The sequence below is a fragment of the Lynx canadensis genome, chromosome A1, assembly GCF_007474595.2.
Source record: "Lynx canadensis isolate LIC74 chromosome A1, mLynCan4.pri.v2, whole genome shotgun sequence".
Taxonomy (NCBI): domain Eukaryota; kingdom Metazoa; phylum Chordata; class Mammalia; order Carnivora; family Felidae; genus Lynx; species Lynx canadensis.
Window position 1 is genome coordinate 201,402,471 of NC_044303.2, and position 18,372 is coordinate 201,420,842.

The following is an 18,372-nucleotide window of genomic DNA, read 5'->3' on the forward strand; positions in this document are numbered from 1 at the left end:
CTAAAAATCTTTTTAGTTAATTCGTTTGCTCTCACTCATTCATAAACCATTTTTTAAGGATTTGAAAATATAACTTGACCTTGTCGCTAAGGCTAACCATATGCTTGAAAGTGAAGTTTTTATTTTTGCAGTCTTAGTGAAAGGAGGGAAAATGTCTGAGTGAAGGACTCTTCTATTGCATGTTGGACAGCTAACTGTTACTTCGATATCTCTAATAGAGGTGTAAGTGTCACAAAGCTCATTCCCTGATGTTTAAATATGCACTTTCAATACTCTCCTTTTGATAGATCCTTATCCCTTATAACCCAGATTTTATTTATGCTGTATATGTATTTTTTTCCACTTATGCCAATCTAATAGAGAGCTATCTTAAACCTTCAGGGTCAAAATACAATTCAGAACACATACATCTAAGGTACCCAAGAAGCATGACATTTTATGCCAGATACCTATGAAAATAAAAATGTAATATATGCTTAACAGCAAGACACACATTTGAAAATAAATGACCCACATACAATCTTTTGCAACTGAAAAAAAAAGTGAAATAAAATGGACATTTTGGTGTAACATTCCAAGATCCGAATAAATTATCTTTTAATGTTTCAGTGAGATAAATGTTTTCATATCCTGACATTTTGATTCTACAAAAGATTATTACTGTGATTTTTCTATAAACATTGCATTTTAAATTTTTGTGGACTACAGTCCTTCTGCCAATCAATAATGTGTTGATTATTATGCCAGTGTTATGATGTTACAAACAGAAACATGTCCTTACTTGTGACACTGTGTTATATAACTTGTGTTATAAAATTAACACTATTACGCGTAAAGAATAATTGCAATAAAGCGCATATTTACCCACTTTTGATTGTTATCTTAAATTCCAAAATCTGATTTTTGCCCAAATCAATAAAGTTATTTTACAAATGTGTAATTCCTACGGAAAAATCTGTCCTTTGAGGAACACATTTTAAACATCCATGTTAACGATTAGAAGCATGCATGCATATTGAATTCATATGGCTTCTAGCAGAGAAAAATACTATCAGCAAAATAGATTCCTTACAATGCTGATTTATGCGATCTAAATACACATGGGGGAATTAGCACAATATATTTTTCTGCTTATAAATAGAAATTTAAGTAATTAAGTAATGGCTCACAGAATAGGACACTCATATTCTGGAAATATTTTGGAGAAAGCGTCTGACATGCTGAGTTAGATATATAAACTATATCGCCGCTCAGGAATATTTAGAATATTTCAGATACTAGAAATGACATAGCCTTTGTGTATGGTATGCCTTTAGTACAATTTAGAGCACCATTTGTCCTCAAGTAGGTCTATTTAAAGTATAATTGACTGCCCTGGCAATTATTGTGAATGGCAGCTGTCTGCTGGTAAAAAGGCATATATATAATGAGGGAGAAAGGATCAAATACATGCAATAGAAAAGAAAAGCATAAAGAAAATATCTATATGAGGTATTTTAGGCCAGATTTTATACTTGAAAGGGACAAGGCCTATTAGCCATTTCCAATTAGGGACTATAAAAAAAAATGAATGAAAGTACTCATCTATTTATGAAAAGCAGCTGGGACTCCCCAAACCCAAAACTAGCGAAAGTTTATTTGTTCTAAAATTGTTACAGCTTACAGCATTTCATTTATTTTCATTAACTACATTAGGTTTTGTGAAAACTTTCTTGTATCATGTACCTTTGGCAACACACAAAACACCTTGCTTTGTTTTCTCCTAAATAGCTACATAATTAGATGGATTATTTCATGTGTCTGTGCCTATGTTTGCTGAAGAGAACAAGCCAGATAAATTAGCACTTAGCAGAACTCACAATAGCACATAATATGCCCTTGTGTTTCGTATAAAGCTTTATTTGTCATTCACGGCTGGTTGGCAAAACTGACTTTGCTTTTGAAAATGACAGGTGGTACTCTGGTGAGCTCTGTATGGAAAAAGAAACAACCTTCACCAAGACAGTTTCTGTCAATAGCTTCCATGATTTAGTATTCAATCTGGGCTTGTGTTTCTTCTAAAGTTCTGATTCATTTGCATCTCTTAGGTCTGGCATCATCAAGGCTCTGTAATAATTGGGATTCTATACCACAAGTCTAGAAAGGCAGGCTTCCTCTCATCTCTGCAGGCCTGATTAAAAGACAGGTGAAGTTCAGTATATTTCAATAAGCCTCAACATTCCATGTCAGGAATCAATAGCCCTCCTTCTTTTTTTAGGGGTTATTAAATTGCAGCTGTAACATTAGCCTTCTTTATCTAATTGATTGTCTTTTCACAGGGCTAAGAAAATCAATAGCAGTCAATGGGACTGCCCTGTTTTTACCTAATAGATGTTTTCTCCTAATTGGCTGCCTGGGTGGCTTCACCGAGCTCAGTATGTTTTCAGAAGTCCACAGTATGTTGCAACCCTTGTAAACTATTTTACCCTGTACAACAGTTATTGATTTTATAATGAAATCTAGAAAAATCAATAGCAATCAGGAATATAGATCAGGATTCCTAGGTACGTTATGACAAAGGGCAAACTCACTTTGCTACCACTTCAAACTGTGATCCAATTAAATGTGTCCTTAAAACATTACATTTTCCAAAGACTTTGATCAAAGTCACTTGATTTGTTGCCCAAGACCTGGCTTAAAATCTAAGACTCGCAATATGTCAATAAAAAATGTAATTCAAAAATAATAGTTTTTAATTGACCATTTCTTTATAAAATGAAGTAAAGAAAAATCATTAAGGGTAAATGATGAATTTGCTAGGGAAACAACGTGACCTATCAAAAGTCAATGTATAGTACAATGTATAGTCGACTGGAGGATTCATAATAAAATGTATACTTTTAAGTGCAAAAATATATTCAGTTGACTTGCCTAAATCTTTACATTTATATCATCCTAGTAAGCAAACTGCCCCAAGTGGGAGACAAAAGTATCTTCCAACTGGTCGTGCATTGCTGAATCTGCGTTCAAATTCCATCTCTGAATGGTATTATATTTTTGTCTCCGAATCTATTTTGAATACTTACCTGTATAAATAAGGCAATGTTATAAATCAGTTTGTGCTATAAGTGGGCTATGAAGTTCCCAGGAACAACTGTGTCCTCTTTTTCAAAAGTCACAATTTAAAAGATATGGCTATTAAGTATGGCTTTTATATTTTATTCTTTTAATATTTTTTTTATTTATTTATTTTTGAGAGAGAGAGAGAGAGAGAGCACAAGTAGGGGAGGTGCAGAGAGAGAGGGAGGCACAGAATCTGAAGTAGGCTCCAGGCTCTTAGCTGTCAGCACAGCGCCTGACACGGGGCTTGAAATCACGAACCACGAGATCATGACCTGAGCTGAAGTTGGACGCTTAACTGACTGAACCACCCAGGCACCCCATAAGTATGGCTTTTAAAATTTTATTTCCTGGGGCAGCTGGATGGCTCAGTTGGTTAGGCAACCAACTTCGGCTCAGGTCATGATCTCACAGTTTGTGGGTTCAAGCCCCGTGTCAGGCTCTGTGCTGACAGCTCAGAGCCTGGAACTTGCTTTGGATTCTGTGTCTCCCCCTCTGTCTACTCCTCCCCTGCTCACACTCTGTGTCTCTCTGTCTCTCAATAATAAATAAACATTTAAAAATTTGTTTTTAATTTTAAAAAATTATTTCCTGAGAGAAATAAATGGTCTTTATTTCTAAAGGGCAAAGAGAATAAAAGTCTTATATACATAGATATATTTTTTCTACATTTGCCTTGCTCTTGCTGACTTCTATTGTTTACTACTAATTATTATAGAACTTAATTTTGGAATCTTGTCATTTTTCTTGATATCTTGAATTCTAGACAAATATGTCTCTCAGATATAGTCTGAATGCCTTTTTTTTTTTTTTGGCTCTGGGTGAGATTTGCATGTCTGTATTCTTAAATTCCACTTGTTTTGGTTCCCACCTAATAATACACCAAAGAGCAAAAAGTCAGAAATCTCCACCTAGGGCTTGCCATTTTATGAACAATGCTCCCTTTTTCCTTGTTATGACAACAAACTGGACATTGTCATTTCTCAACCTGGAATCATAGGCTCCAAAGCAGTTTCCTAACACTTTCCAGATTAGCATGCACGTAGCTTACTTCATCACTCTTCACTGAATTGACATGCCCTGCTAAAGTGTCGTGCCACTTAATATGCCTAAGCATGATGGGGATGACAGTTCCATAGTCAATGACAGTCAAGCCATGTCTGTGAAGCTGTCTCCAGCTCTAAAATCACATATCTTATGTATATGTTGATTTGACCTCAGCTCCACCAGCTCTTCCTCTATTATCTGGCAAATGAATAAATAAATAAATTACACCATAAACCTAACGCCACTTACAGGAATTGGACTTTCACTTGCATGGCACTATTCTTAAGGAATCCAGAGTCAAGAAAATCTCAAGTAAAGATTCTTTTATTTCACCAAGCTTTGTGGAATGGGGTAGGGACTGAGGGTGGGGAAAAACAAGGAAGATAATGATACCTTCTCAAGCTGAACAGAGACAAATGTCAGAGAAAGACACTAAAATGTCAACCAGACACTGTCAATAATGTCCACGTGCCTCAGTACATAATGCTGGTTTGTCTAGTTTAAAGAGTAAATCAGTGTCCTTTCTTGCTTTGCAGCAGGGACTAAATAACAGTGAAATAAACAAAGTTCGTTTTCTGTGCCCATGCCCCTCCCCTCTGGTGGCCTTCTCTCAGTTCTCAGGCACTCAGGACTATGCAGTACTTTTGCTCTCCTATCTCCTATTTATAGATCCTCAGGACAGACCATGATGAACTGTTTCATCCTGAGTATGAATGACTGATAAAGTTAAACATATCATCTCTCCTAAGCACAGCAACTTTTAATATGGGTCAAAATTTAATGCCAAGAGTATGGATCATTAGTATTGAAACTTTAGGTCACAGATATGGGGGTTGGCATTTTTTGAGACTCATTTTATACAAAGTATTAAGTTCTCATAGCATTTTTGAAGTAAGAACATGGTAAGAAGGTTACAGTCGAACATAATATAAAATGCATAAGAATAAGAAAACTAAAATATGTACAATTTGTGAGTTCTGTATTACCAAAGATGTTGTTTTATTGATACAGGTATCTCAGCCGCTTACAAATATGTGAAGTGCTTTTTGCCTAGAAAAAAAAAATCTGATTGGGTTATTGTGCTAGCTAGGGCCTTATGTGTCATCAAATGCATTAAAATTTATGAGCCAGTAAATTAACTTCAATTACCCCAATATTCATCCTCATTTTGATAAGTAATCAACAATGTGGATTCTTGAAGCAAGAAAATTTTGCATGACCGAAGTATCGATGTTTGCCATCAGAAGGTTTTGGCTGCGACGTTGGTATTTCTTTGATTTGTGCATGAGATAGTATCCAATGGTTCAATCTTATTTCCCTTTTATTCCCAAGGAGATCTTAGCCTTTTTGAAGACAAGAGCACTACTATGTTCAAGCCTAAGTATAAAAGGATTAAATATGTATATGTGTAGGCATATATGTATATATGTACACGTTACATAATGAACCTATATGCATAAATGTATTCCTAACACACATGCGTAGATATACGTAAATATACGCACACGCGTAGACATCTCTCCACACAGTAGTGCTATGCCTCTTCAACCAAACAAATTTCAAAGACAAGATTGTTCTTTCTACATTTCCACTGAAGAGATCATTAAAAAATGACATTATCAAGTTATAAAATAATGTTCACAATGCAGCTTTTGCTTCTCAATCTCCCCCTCCTCCTCCTTCATTAACATCACCACTGTCATAATTATTATTATAAACAGAATGCAGTTATAGTTCTAATGTTAAAGATAGTGATTTTGTGGCTTTGTTCATTTGAAGGGCTGTAGTTATCTTTTTATACACTTTTCTCACATCTCAATTAACTCAACTCAAGAGATCCCTTTAGATCCCAAAACATAAAATATTTCTATCAGAGAGCAGGGGCAAATGAAGGGAAACACTCATCTTTTTCTTTCTTGCCTGAGTGCCATTTTCAGGATTGGGAACAAGTACACTCCATTTGAATCCCAATAATCTAAACACTTTTTTGACTCTTTTCTTTTTAACCTCCCGACATCTGAAAATGGGCCATTGCTCTTAAACTTTTTAGGGCATTCTGTTTTTAAATTAGAGAAAAGGAATGCAGTTTTAAGCAAAGAAGTTTAGCTATAAGTTTAATTTACAATCTTAAATTTAAATCCTCATATGACAGATCAAAAATAATAATCATTCAATCATTTTATTTGTATTTCTAAAACAGCATATTTATTATGCTTTTGTCAGAAGCATATGAATTGATGATTGGGTGCCTGTTTGATCACAGTATAGGAAAGGAGCAGTTCTCAGAGTAACCTGCCTGGATAAGGTCATGTGAAATGGCCAGCAAAGGACAGGTACACAGACAGGAAATGAATGAAATATTTTAAATGAAAGACCTCCTGCTTCCTCCATCGAAGTTAAGTTAAAAGTAGTGTATTCCATTTGGATTGCCTTTTCCCTTCCCTTTATAGACTGTGCCAGATGAAAGTCATAAGTAATAGGAAGAATGTAATCACTAGACAATCATGTTTATTACACTGAGAACTGAGAACTCTTCAAGAATGAGCAAGAACAAGGGGTTTATCTGTGATCTTTGCAAAAAAAAAAAAAGCCAGATGATTTAGGAACTGAGACAAAATGATGATAGCATAATGGCTAAATCCTAACCTCTGCAGGCTGGTTTGTCACAGGTTATTGAAAAGCCTATTGGCAACAACACAGTCTGTCTTGAGTTGGAAATAGTTACTGAATACAGGTCCGTCTCTGACAGCATAATGAGCCATAATTGTTACAACACTTGGACTTCACATGAAAATGAGAGTAACCTTATGCAGTATCCGTCCTGAAGTGGGTGTTCATGACTTTTAAATATTGCTTAGATTTTTGCATATGAAAGATTATAGATGATCTATCTAGCTGGTTTACCAAGTGAGAACATGTTTGATCATGGCTCTTATCATGGAAATAGGAGGCATATTAAAAATCATGAAAATAATTTCTTCCAACACACTTATTTATGTTCTGCTTATGTCACAAAAGGAACATGATTTCAAAAGAAATTAATAGCTCCACTGGGATACCAGCTGTGACAAAGACACTCTTTGACACTGTGGTGATGCTGTGTATGTGTTCAAAATTGAACAGATGCCTCGTGGAAAACTGACATTGAGAGATGTAATAGAGTAATTTCAGATTAAAAAACCCTCCCACATTCTATGAAGAATCGCCTAATTTTTTAGAGATTTATTTCTATGTACACTAAAAAGCTAGTCTGACATGTAAAGACAAAATTTCTCACAAAATAGGGAGTAACAGTGAATGTTCTATAGAAATGGAAAAGAAAAGAAAACCCAACTCTGCTTCCACCTAGGAAAGTGGTTTCTATCTAGCCTTAAATCCTTACTAGACCTAGTCTTCCTTGGTCTTCTGGGAATTAGGAGAAAGGAGGGAAGTGGAGAGTTCAGGCAGAGTAAGAGGGGTCACAGTAGGATAGTATGATACTAGGGTAAAATGAAATTCCTTCTATGCTCTTATTTGTTGAGGGCTATCATTCTGCCTTAACTCTGCAACCCATGTTCTCCAGTATATGCTATATCATTTATTATTGTTTTAATATAATTATGCTATTTAATATGTGTGGTATTTTGGTGATGGAATTCACTTGAGTTGCGGCACTCCTTCATTTAATATATATTCAGAGCATGCCTGTATTCCTGATATTCTTCTGGTACTGGGTGAAGAAGACAAAATCTCTGCCCTCATGCATTTTACATGGTAGAAGGTTATTATGAAAAAAGATGTTTTCTATTAACTTAAACTCACTGTTTAATGATGGTGAGCAATTCGGTAATCCGTTAGTCTCAGTTTTAGATTCTAATTCTAGGATATGAGAGCTTTTTTCCTACCTGATTCCAGCAAAGATTATTTAAATAAATATTTATTAATATATGCAAATAGAATCCTATACACTGATATAATTATGTGTGTTAATATAATTAATTCCCAGTCTGGTAGCCAGTAGTCACAAACCATCCACCCTGCCTTAAATTCAGATGACTTTTTTCAGATGTCATTATGATATTACTATTCTTCGAGTAATCATATTTGCAAATCTGAATTCTTTTAAATTATTCTCCATCTTCAATGTTCAGAAGTTAATCAGTCATCAAGAGCTGCTATTTTTTTCTGTGAATTTGCTTTTACATTCTTTTACCTAATTTTCTAGGAAACATGCTTTTCAAACTTAATAAATTACTCCAATAAACTCCAAGCAAAACCTGAATTATAGTCTTCAGAAATTTCAAATGATTTTCCAAGCATAACTCCCTTCATATTGCAATGCACAATCTACCAAGTAGTTGAAATTTGTCTTTACTCTATACTTAGCTAAATTTTAAAAAATATATTATTTTAAAATATATTAATACATCCTGTCAATGTATCAATAAGTTATTGTTATCTAATAATAACTCATATACGTATTTTATGGAGAAAATTGAAAAAAATCCCCTAAGAAGGTGGCAAAATAAAAAAATAATAATAATCCACAATACCACCATAAGTTATAATGTTAATTGTTAAAATTTATTTATTTTAAGAAGAAAGAGGGAGTGAAGGGAGGGGCAGAGAGAGAGAGAGAGAGAGAGAGAGAATCCCAAGCAGTCTCCAAGCTGTCAGCAAAGAGACTGATATGGGGCCCAATCCCATGAACTGTGAGATTGTGATCTGAGCCGAAATCAAGAGTCAGAAGCTTAACTGAATGAGTCGCCCAGGCACCCCTAATCTCTTAACTTTTTAATAAATGGATTCTCAGCTTATTTTACACTTACAAAAACAGGTATTATGATATGCCTACTAAAAAAATAATAATAATGGGGCGCCTGAGTTAGTCAGTTAAGCATTCAATTCTTTTTTTTTTAATGTTTATTTATTTTGGGGAGAGATAGAGACAGAGCATGTGTGGGGGAGAAGGGAGAGAAGGAGACACAGAAACCGAAGCAGGCTTCAGGCTCTGAGCTGTCAGCACAGAGCCCCACGTGGGGTTCAAACTCACCAACTGTGAGATCATGACCTGAGCCAAGGTCGGAAGCTTAACCAATTGAGCCACTCAGGCACCCTAAGCATTCAACTCTTGATTTTGGCTCAGGCCATAATCTCCTGGTTTGTGGGATGGAGCCCCACGTTGGGCTCTGTGCTGAGACAGCAGAGCCTGCTTAGTTAGGATTTTCTTTCTCCCTCTTTCTCTGCCCTTCCCCTGCTCTCTCTCTCTTTCTCTCTCTCTCTCTCTCTTTCTCTCTCTCTCAAAACAGATAAATGATAAAAAAATAAAAAAATAAAAATGAAATAAATTAAGATGTCATTTACACAAAAGGAAATGCACCCATATTAAGTAAGCAGGTTAAGAATTCTGCAGCATTTACAACATGTGTTTGGGGAGGAGAGTTCCACACACCACCAAGCGATGCTCTGTGACACCAACTGGGTGTTCTACAATTTAAGTCAATTCTGATACAATCTACCCTAAGATAGTGCCAGACCCCACAGAATAAGGACTCCATTCCTGCAAACTGCCCATAACATAAACTTCAGATGCCAGTCGCAAGTCCACATTGTCATCTGTGCTTCTGACGAACTAAAGATCAGAGGCTCCAGGGACACCTGTGTGGCTTAGTTAAGTGGCTGACTCTTTGATTTCAGCTCAGGTCATGATCTCATGGTCATGAGATCGAGCCCTGCATCGGTTTCTGAGCTATGTGTGGGGCCTGCTTAAGATTCTCTCTCTCTCTTGCTCTTCTCTCTCTCTTCTTTCCCTCCGCCCCTCTTCCCTGCTCAAACTCACTCTCTCTCTCAAATAAAAATGTTTTTTTAAAAGTTACCAGAAAAGATCAGAGGCTCCAACAACCCCTTTCTTGTGTTTGATTAATTTGTCAAAGCAGCTCGCCGAACTCAGAGACATTTTATTTAGTAGACTACCAGTTTATTATGAAGGGATAACTCAGGAACAGCCAGTGGAAGAGATGAGCAGGGAAAGGTATTAATAGAAAGAGCTCAGAGCCCTGAAGATCTTGCTGGGATTGGAGTTTAGATTTTTCGAGAAGTGGTATATTAGGCCTTGCTTTAGGCCATGGTCCATACTGTCAATTAATAGCCTCTGCAGTTTCCAAGCTGTATATTCAGATTTGTCATTGTGGAATATGTTAACCATATCTCCACTCTGCGTGTGTCTGACCTATGGTCTCCCAGCATTATTTATTTATTTATTTATTTATTTATTTATTTTTAATTTTTTTTTTAATGTTTACTTATTTTTGAGAGAGAGACAGAGACACAGCATAACCAGGATGGGACAGAGAGAGAGGGGGACACAAAATCTGAAGCAGGCTCCAGGCTCTGAGCTGTCAGCACAGAGCCCAACGCGGGGCTCGAACTCACGGACCTCGAGATCATGAGCTGAGCCGAAGTCCAATGCTTAACTGACTGAGTCACCCAGGCACCCCTCCCAGCATTGTCCTACCTCTGTGCTGTTCTGTTCTCAAACCCATAATGGCCACTTTCTGTTCAGCCTTATGTAGTGTTGCCCTGCTCTTGGCCTCAGACTTGAAGGAAAGCCTCACACAACTTCCTGATGACTCTCTCCACAGATCTCTACTATCTAGAGGCCTGTCCAGGCTTCAGCTACTCTTAAATTTGTAGGATTCTCCTTGGACCCCAGTTTTTTGTGCCATGGTTAGGAAATTGTTTCCTGCAGAGGTCTGGATAATCCGTAAGATCAAATCATAAGTTCCTCTTTATTTGGGCATCATGGTGTTGCCCTTCTGTTGTCCATTATCTGAAAACACACACCAATTATATTTTTCATCACTTAGTTTTCAATGGGAGAGCTAGTCCAGTACTAGCTACTGTCATAGCTCCAAACAAAAGTCTGGATTTTTTTCACTTGTCAACAAATAATAAACATTTTTTCATGCCAACATGATTTTTAAAACTGTACATAATATCCTATTACAAAAGTGAAATGGTTTCTATAACATATCTTCTGTTAAATCTATACCATAGATCAGGCCAAATGTTTTCCAGAAACAAATTCACTTAATCCTCACAACATACATATTAAGTAAAGGTACAACACTTAATTTTTCAGATGAGAAAACAAAAGCATGGAAAATAAAAATAACTTACTGAAAATCATCAAAGAAGTAAATAATTAATGTTTAAGCTTAACTATAATATATAGTTTAATCCCTATGCGTTTAACTCAAAATCGAAAGTATCTTTTTTTTAAATTTTTTTAACATTTATTTATTTTTGGGAGATAAAGGCAGAGCATAGGCGGGAGAGGGGCAGAGAGAGAGGGAGACAGAATCTGAAGCAGGCTCCAGGCTCAGGGCTGTCAGCACAGAGCCTGACGCTGGACTGAGATCATGACCTGGGCCTAAGTCGGACGTTTAACCAACTAAGCCACCCCGGCGCCCCCTATTTTTTTTTAATTTAAGCTTTTGATTACAGTCAGTTAGCATATAGTATTATATTAGTTTCAGGTGTACAATATAGTAGTTTAACACTTCCATACAACACCCGGAGCTCATCACAAGTGCACTTTTAATCCTATCACATTTACCTCTTCACCCTGCCTCCCCTCTGGTAACTATCAAGTTGTTTTTATAATTAAGAGGCTATTTCTTGCTTTCTCTCTCTCTCTCTCTCTCTCCCCCTCTCTCTCTTCCTTCCTCTCTTATTGCTTTTCCCTTTGCTTATTTGTTCCTTAAGTTCCACATATGGGTGAAATCATATATTTGTCTTTCTCTGACTCACTTATTTCATTTAGCATTATACTCTCTAATTTCACCTATGCTGTTGTTGCAAATGCCAAGATTTCATTGGTTTTTTATGGCTGAGTAATATTCCATTATATATACATATGTATATATATATAATATTCCACTGTATATATATATTATTCCTTATATCACAGTGTATACATATATATATATCTCACATCTTCTTTATCCATGCATATATGGATGGACACTTGGGCTGCTTCCATATATTGACTATTATAAATAATGTTGCTATAAACATAGGGGTGCATGTATCCCTCTGAATTATGTTTTCGTATTCTTTGGGTAAAAACCCAGTAGTGGGGTTATTATTAAAAACCCAGCTGGCTTATAACATAGTTCTGTTTTTAACTCAAAGTATCTTTGATAGATGAAAAATAGTATCGTACTTGAGTTAAGAATTTATTAATACAAAAGTTTAAATTTTTTACAGTTTAACTGAACATAAATGATTCAAATTTTGTGACTTACTGGTTTATCTCATTTGATCAATTTTCCCTGGGATGTTCAAATTTTATCTCTAAGAACTTTTTATATATAAAATATTAACCTACCAATCATTTATTGTATGCTTGTATGCTACCTCTGCTTTTTAAAAATAATGTCAATCATATTACAAAATTATATGTGTTCACCTTTATGTTTTAGGGTATTTTTATTTTGTTTGTCTCATTCAAATTTTAACCATTAATTTCTTTCCGTTCTTCAGTTCCTATTACCAAGAATTTATTAAACATTATATTATTGATTTAAGCTATAACAACTTTATATATAAAATATTTAAATATTTGTAAGTATGTTTCTGGGCTTTCTATTTCACTTATTGTTCTGATTGACTATTTTGTCATTATTTTAGTGTATAGTAGTGAATTAATTAATTATTTTAGCTCTATGATATATAGCTATATGATGTATATGATGTATGGGGAAAGTGGATTTCCCTTTTCAGTAACTTTTTTAATCAAATATTTGGAATTATCTTTGCCTTTCTACATTCCAAACTTTGAACCTGAGAATCAGTTTGTCAAAGTACCTGTGTATATGTGTGTGTATTTTTATCCATAGGCATGTTTTATATCATATTTTACATATACCCTTATTGATAAAGACTTACAACTTTAACTTCTAAGATGAGAAAACATACTTTTCTTCATATTTTTATTATTAAAATATTTTTATCTTATTAAATTATTTATTTTATATATGAAATATTTATACATACATATTTTATATATTAAATATATATAAATATTTTATATATTAAATACATTATTTATTTATAATTATTAAAATTAAAATATTATTCACTGTTTTAAAATTTTATCACACACATCTACACATTTTTAGGGTTATTGCCTAAAGTTTATTTTTTTATTGCCATTGTGAATGTAATATTATTCATTTTAATTTTCTCTAGGTTATCAATAGCATATTGAAAAGCTATTTCACTTTGGATATTCATCTTATAGCCAGTCACCTTACTGCAGATTCTTAATATTCCCTTTAAATTTTAAGTAGGCTGTGTTGGAAGTAACAAAATAGTTAGTATCCTGAAATAAGACAAATTATATTTAGAGATGTAATTGTTTGATAGATACTTTATTTTTCTCACATATCTGCAATGTCTAAAATTTTAAGAAAAGTATTTAATTATAGTTGTGGTAAAGGACATGCTTCTCTAATACTTAATTCTAGTAAATATTTCTAAAGTTTCAACTATAAAAGTAATGTTGGCTATAGTTTAAACTATTAATCATTTTAAATTATATTCTATTAACTTTTATCATTAAAACATATGAAATTTAACCACATGTATTTAACATCAATTTGGATGATCTTCTCCTTACATTTTATGGTGCAATGAATCTTATAAAAACATTTCCTTTACATTGTCAATGTAAATTCTAAAACTTAAATAACCAAAATTTTAAACCAAAATAAAATGTTTTGTTTTTATTAAACCAATGAACACAGTATAATCAAATATTATGTTATATTCAACTAAATTATCCTTAAGGCAAATTTAGTTGTTTTCATATTTTAATATATTCCCTTACTTTTTATGTTTCTTGATTACATTAGTTATTTTGTTTTTTACAATGTTTGCCTTTTGCTAAAAATTATATCAAAAATTCATTTGTCAATTCTATAATATTGTCCTTAATTTGCTTTTTAGTTTATAAATCTTTTTCTTCTGCTTTGCTTAGGTTTATTTTGGTGTTTCCTTTCTACATTACTCAGATGAATGTTTAAATCCTTTATTTCCGTTTATTATTTCTTGACAAAAAAAGTTATATTTGTGCCTAACAATATGTATCTGCTACATAGATTTTCTAAAGCAGTCCAACCACCTAAGTCAAAACTAATCTTATTATCTGAGAAACATATTGATGTGTACAGAGCAGGAGACACATTAGTGTTTTCCATTTTCTGTAGAACCATTTTCTGCACCACCATGGGTGAATATATGTTAAATCATTAATTTTGTTGAGGACTCACAAATCGGAAGTTGTTCATTTTGGAGGAAAAAAGAAGATATCTTTGGAAGTCAGATATACTATTCCCAAAAAGAAAGGTTTTGTTAGAATATATTAAAACAGTTTAAATAGCAAATTGTGCCCCCTAGGTGACAGAAGGCTGTTTTAATGGTCAAAAAAAATTTGTTAAATGTATGTTAAAACTGTAGTAGGTCACGGTAGGCCCCATGTGGGCCCAATGGCACAGTGAGAAATCAGCCTTGGAAGAATCTAGGAATGATACAAAAAGTTACTTTACATGATAGTAGGAACACCCTTGAAGGCTAATGTACCTTCCCCAACCCAATGGTACAAAAGACAAAGTGTCTTTTAATTCTTACCTTTCTGATCAGAGTTCTTGACTCTATGCAGGCTGCGCTGACCACTTTAACTTCAGGCTTTGCTTCATAAAGAACAAAGGAAGTATCAGAAAACCTCATTTGCTCCTTTGCATTTATGTCTGGTGTACACATACTGCAGTGATTTGTGATAATTTGATAACAAACCAAAGGTAGAAAATCTTTGACAGCTAAAAGTTGTCAATCTTGGGGCTCCTGGGTGGCTCAGTTGGTTGAGTGTCCAACTTCAGCTCAGGTCATGATCTCACGGTCCATGAGCCCCATGTGGGGCTCTGTGCTAACAGCTCAGAGACTGGAGCCTGCTTCAAATTCTGTGTCTCCCTCTCTCTCTGCCTTCCGCTGCTCACGCTCTTGCTTTCTCTCTCCCTCTCTCTCTCTGTCTCTGTCTCTCTCTCAAAAATAAACATTAAAAAATAAAACAAAAGTTGTCAATATTGACAATATTCAAAGTAGAGCCAGCCCTTTATTGTCAGTTCTAGATCAGAACATTAAAATTGTGATTTTGAATAATTTTATATTTAAAATACTTATATATTTGTGACATATACAAAACTACCTAATAGGACTGCTTACTATTCATTTTATTTCTGCTATCAGGACATATAAGTTATTGGTACATTTTGGATCATCACAACTGTCACTTCAAATATTATAGGGAAGCCGTTTATAAACCCTGTCCTAAGGATCCCATTGAAGGTTGATTGATGTCTATGGCAAGTTTTATACATTTTGAGTAATACAGTTTTTTAAGGGAGGATTTTTAAATACTTATTTGCATACTAACAGTTAATATATTTTTTTCTACTATCTTCAAATTACATTTTTATCTTCACCAAATAGCTGAACTTCAAAGGTTAAGCACAATATGTACCCTGAGGTTGACATACTAATGCCCCTTTTCCCCCAAGATAGTCACAACCTAGTTCCAAACCCCAGGAATCTGTGACTGTTACCTTACATGGCAAAAAAGATACTGCTAATTAATTAAAGACCTGAGTCAGGGAGATTATCATGGATTATCTGGCCCAATATAATCAATTTAAGTCCTTTAAAAGGGAGAATCTGGGATACCTGGGTGGCTCAAGTCAGTTAAGCGGTTGACTCTTGATTTTGGCTCAAGTCATGATGTCTCAGTTCATAGGTTGAAGCTCCGTGTCATGTCAGGCTCTGTCCTGAGAGTGCAAACCCTGCTTGGGATTCTCTCTCACTCCTTCTCTCTCTGACCCTTCTCCTCTTGCTCATGTGTGTGTGCACCTGCACGCAGTTTCTCTCTCTCTCAAAATAAATAAATAAATGAATGAATGAATAAATAAATAAATAAATAAATGAAAGGGAGGACCTTTCCCGGCTGTGGTCAGAGGCAAATGTGGCTATAGGACTGTCAGATGGAGTGTTGCTGGCTTTGAAGATGGAGGCAGGAGGCTGTGAGCCAAGGCACATGGGGGAAATTGTACAAGTTTAAAATACTAACGAAATAGATTTTCCCCTGAAACCTCCAGAAAGGAATGCAGCCCTATTTTAGCCTAGTAAGACTAATTTTGGACCTCAGACCCAGAGCTATAAAATAATTTTATGTTGTCTAATGCCACTAAGTTTGTAATAATATGTTATGGCAGCAATATACCATCAATCGAAGTGTACTAAAATTATTTAGCAATTGCTCCATATATATCCTTAATATTGACAACATAGAATTAAATATTTTAATACTGTTATATTAATTTCTTTTGAATGTGGGCTTTTTATTACAAACCTTTATTATACTCCTGACTAATGCCCACTACCTTCAAATAACTGTTTGTATATAAATATGTTTGTACACATAGATGTGCATATGTGTATTTATAGGTTTTGCTTTTTGATTAGACTTCATTTAAAATGTAAAATGTAGGGGCACTTCTAAAAAAAAAAAACCTCTTCTGAGAATATTTTTACTTTGTAGCCTACACAATAGTGGGACATGTGGAATTTTGCTATATATGGCTACCCAGTATCTTTAAATATGTTTCTCTTGTTTTTATAATTTTCCACATTCCCAATGCAGAACCCAGAAAACTTTAATCTTCAGATTCCCTTGAGGCTAGAGGGTTGGCACCTGAACCAGTTTCTATTAATCAAGGCATCTATGCAAATCTTGGCTTTAGAAGCAAGCAATGTTTGGTGGGAGCCCTTTATCAGGAAATGTCCTTCACGGTGGTACAGACTTGATTAGTTAGGAATGTCAGAGTGATAGTTTCTAGCATGTAGACCTAAAAGTCGTGGATGCTAAGCCAGGACGGCAATGATGTGCTGTCTAGAGAAGAAAAGCCTCTGTAGTTGGCATTGACATTGTTCTTGACTGTATATCTTCTGTGTCTGGGTCTCTGGAACTTCTATTAATATCCTTTAGGAATTTTTTTTTTTTCTGCTAAAACTAGCCATAGTGGATCCTTATGCTTGTAACTGAGAATCCTGATTGATTTTAACCATTCAATTGTTAAATACCTGTTGCAGGCAAATGGTGGATCAAGGTACACAAGCAGCTCCACGGAGGAAAATTATTTTCTGGTTGTAATTAGAAAATAACTCTTCCAAGCCGAAAGAGTTTCAAGTATTTGTTAATTTTTAATTTTGTATTACATTTGTAAATTTAAATTTATTAATTTTCTATGTGAAGATAAAAGAGATACCCTATAGAAACACACCCAGTTTGCATCAGAGATGAATCAGGTGAAAAACCAGGGCCACTCAGAAGAGTGTTGTTTTGGTTAACAAGTACTGTAGTTTAAATGTGGCCAGTCATATTGGTAGACATGACTCCCTGAATACTGCAGTAATAAATACCAGTCGTGAAGGGAACTTTGAGTACCTGATAAGTAAGGCCTGAGAATAATGGCTTGAAACATGCTGAACATGTTACTACAAACTACTACCCGGCATAGGACAAGTCAGTTAAAAAAAAAAAAGTGTCTATGAAAAATAAACCATTCATGCTTGAATCTAGGTGCCACTTCTGCAGGAAAGCCTCCCCTGAGCTCTCCAGCTAGATCAGAAAACCCCTGTTACATATTTCCAAATCACTTGGTGCCTGTTATTCATATTATGCAAGACTTCTAATTATCTACCTGCAAAGGCAAAGACAGCATCTGCCTTTCTTACTCTCATATCCTCAGCATCCACATAGGATATTGGTGTTAGAACGCACTATTAAAACATTTTTGTCTGCAAATAAAGAAACTGATCCCATTCACAATTGCACCAAGAAGCATAAAATACCTAGGAATAAATCTAACCAAAGATGTAAAGGATCTGTATGCTGAAAACTATAGAAAGCTTATGAAGGTAATTGAAGAAGATTTAAAGAAATGGAAAGACATTCCCTGCTCATGGATTGGAAAAATAAATATTGTCAAAATGTCAATACTACCCAAAGCTATCTACACATTCAATGCAATCCCAATCAAAATTGCACCAGCATTCTTCTCGAAACTAGAACAAGCAATCCTAAAATTCATATGGAACCACAAAAGGCCCCGAATAGCCAAAGGAATTTTG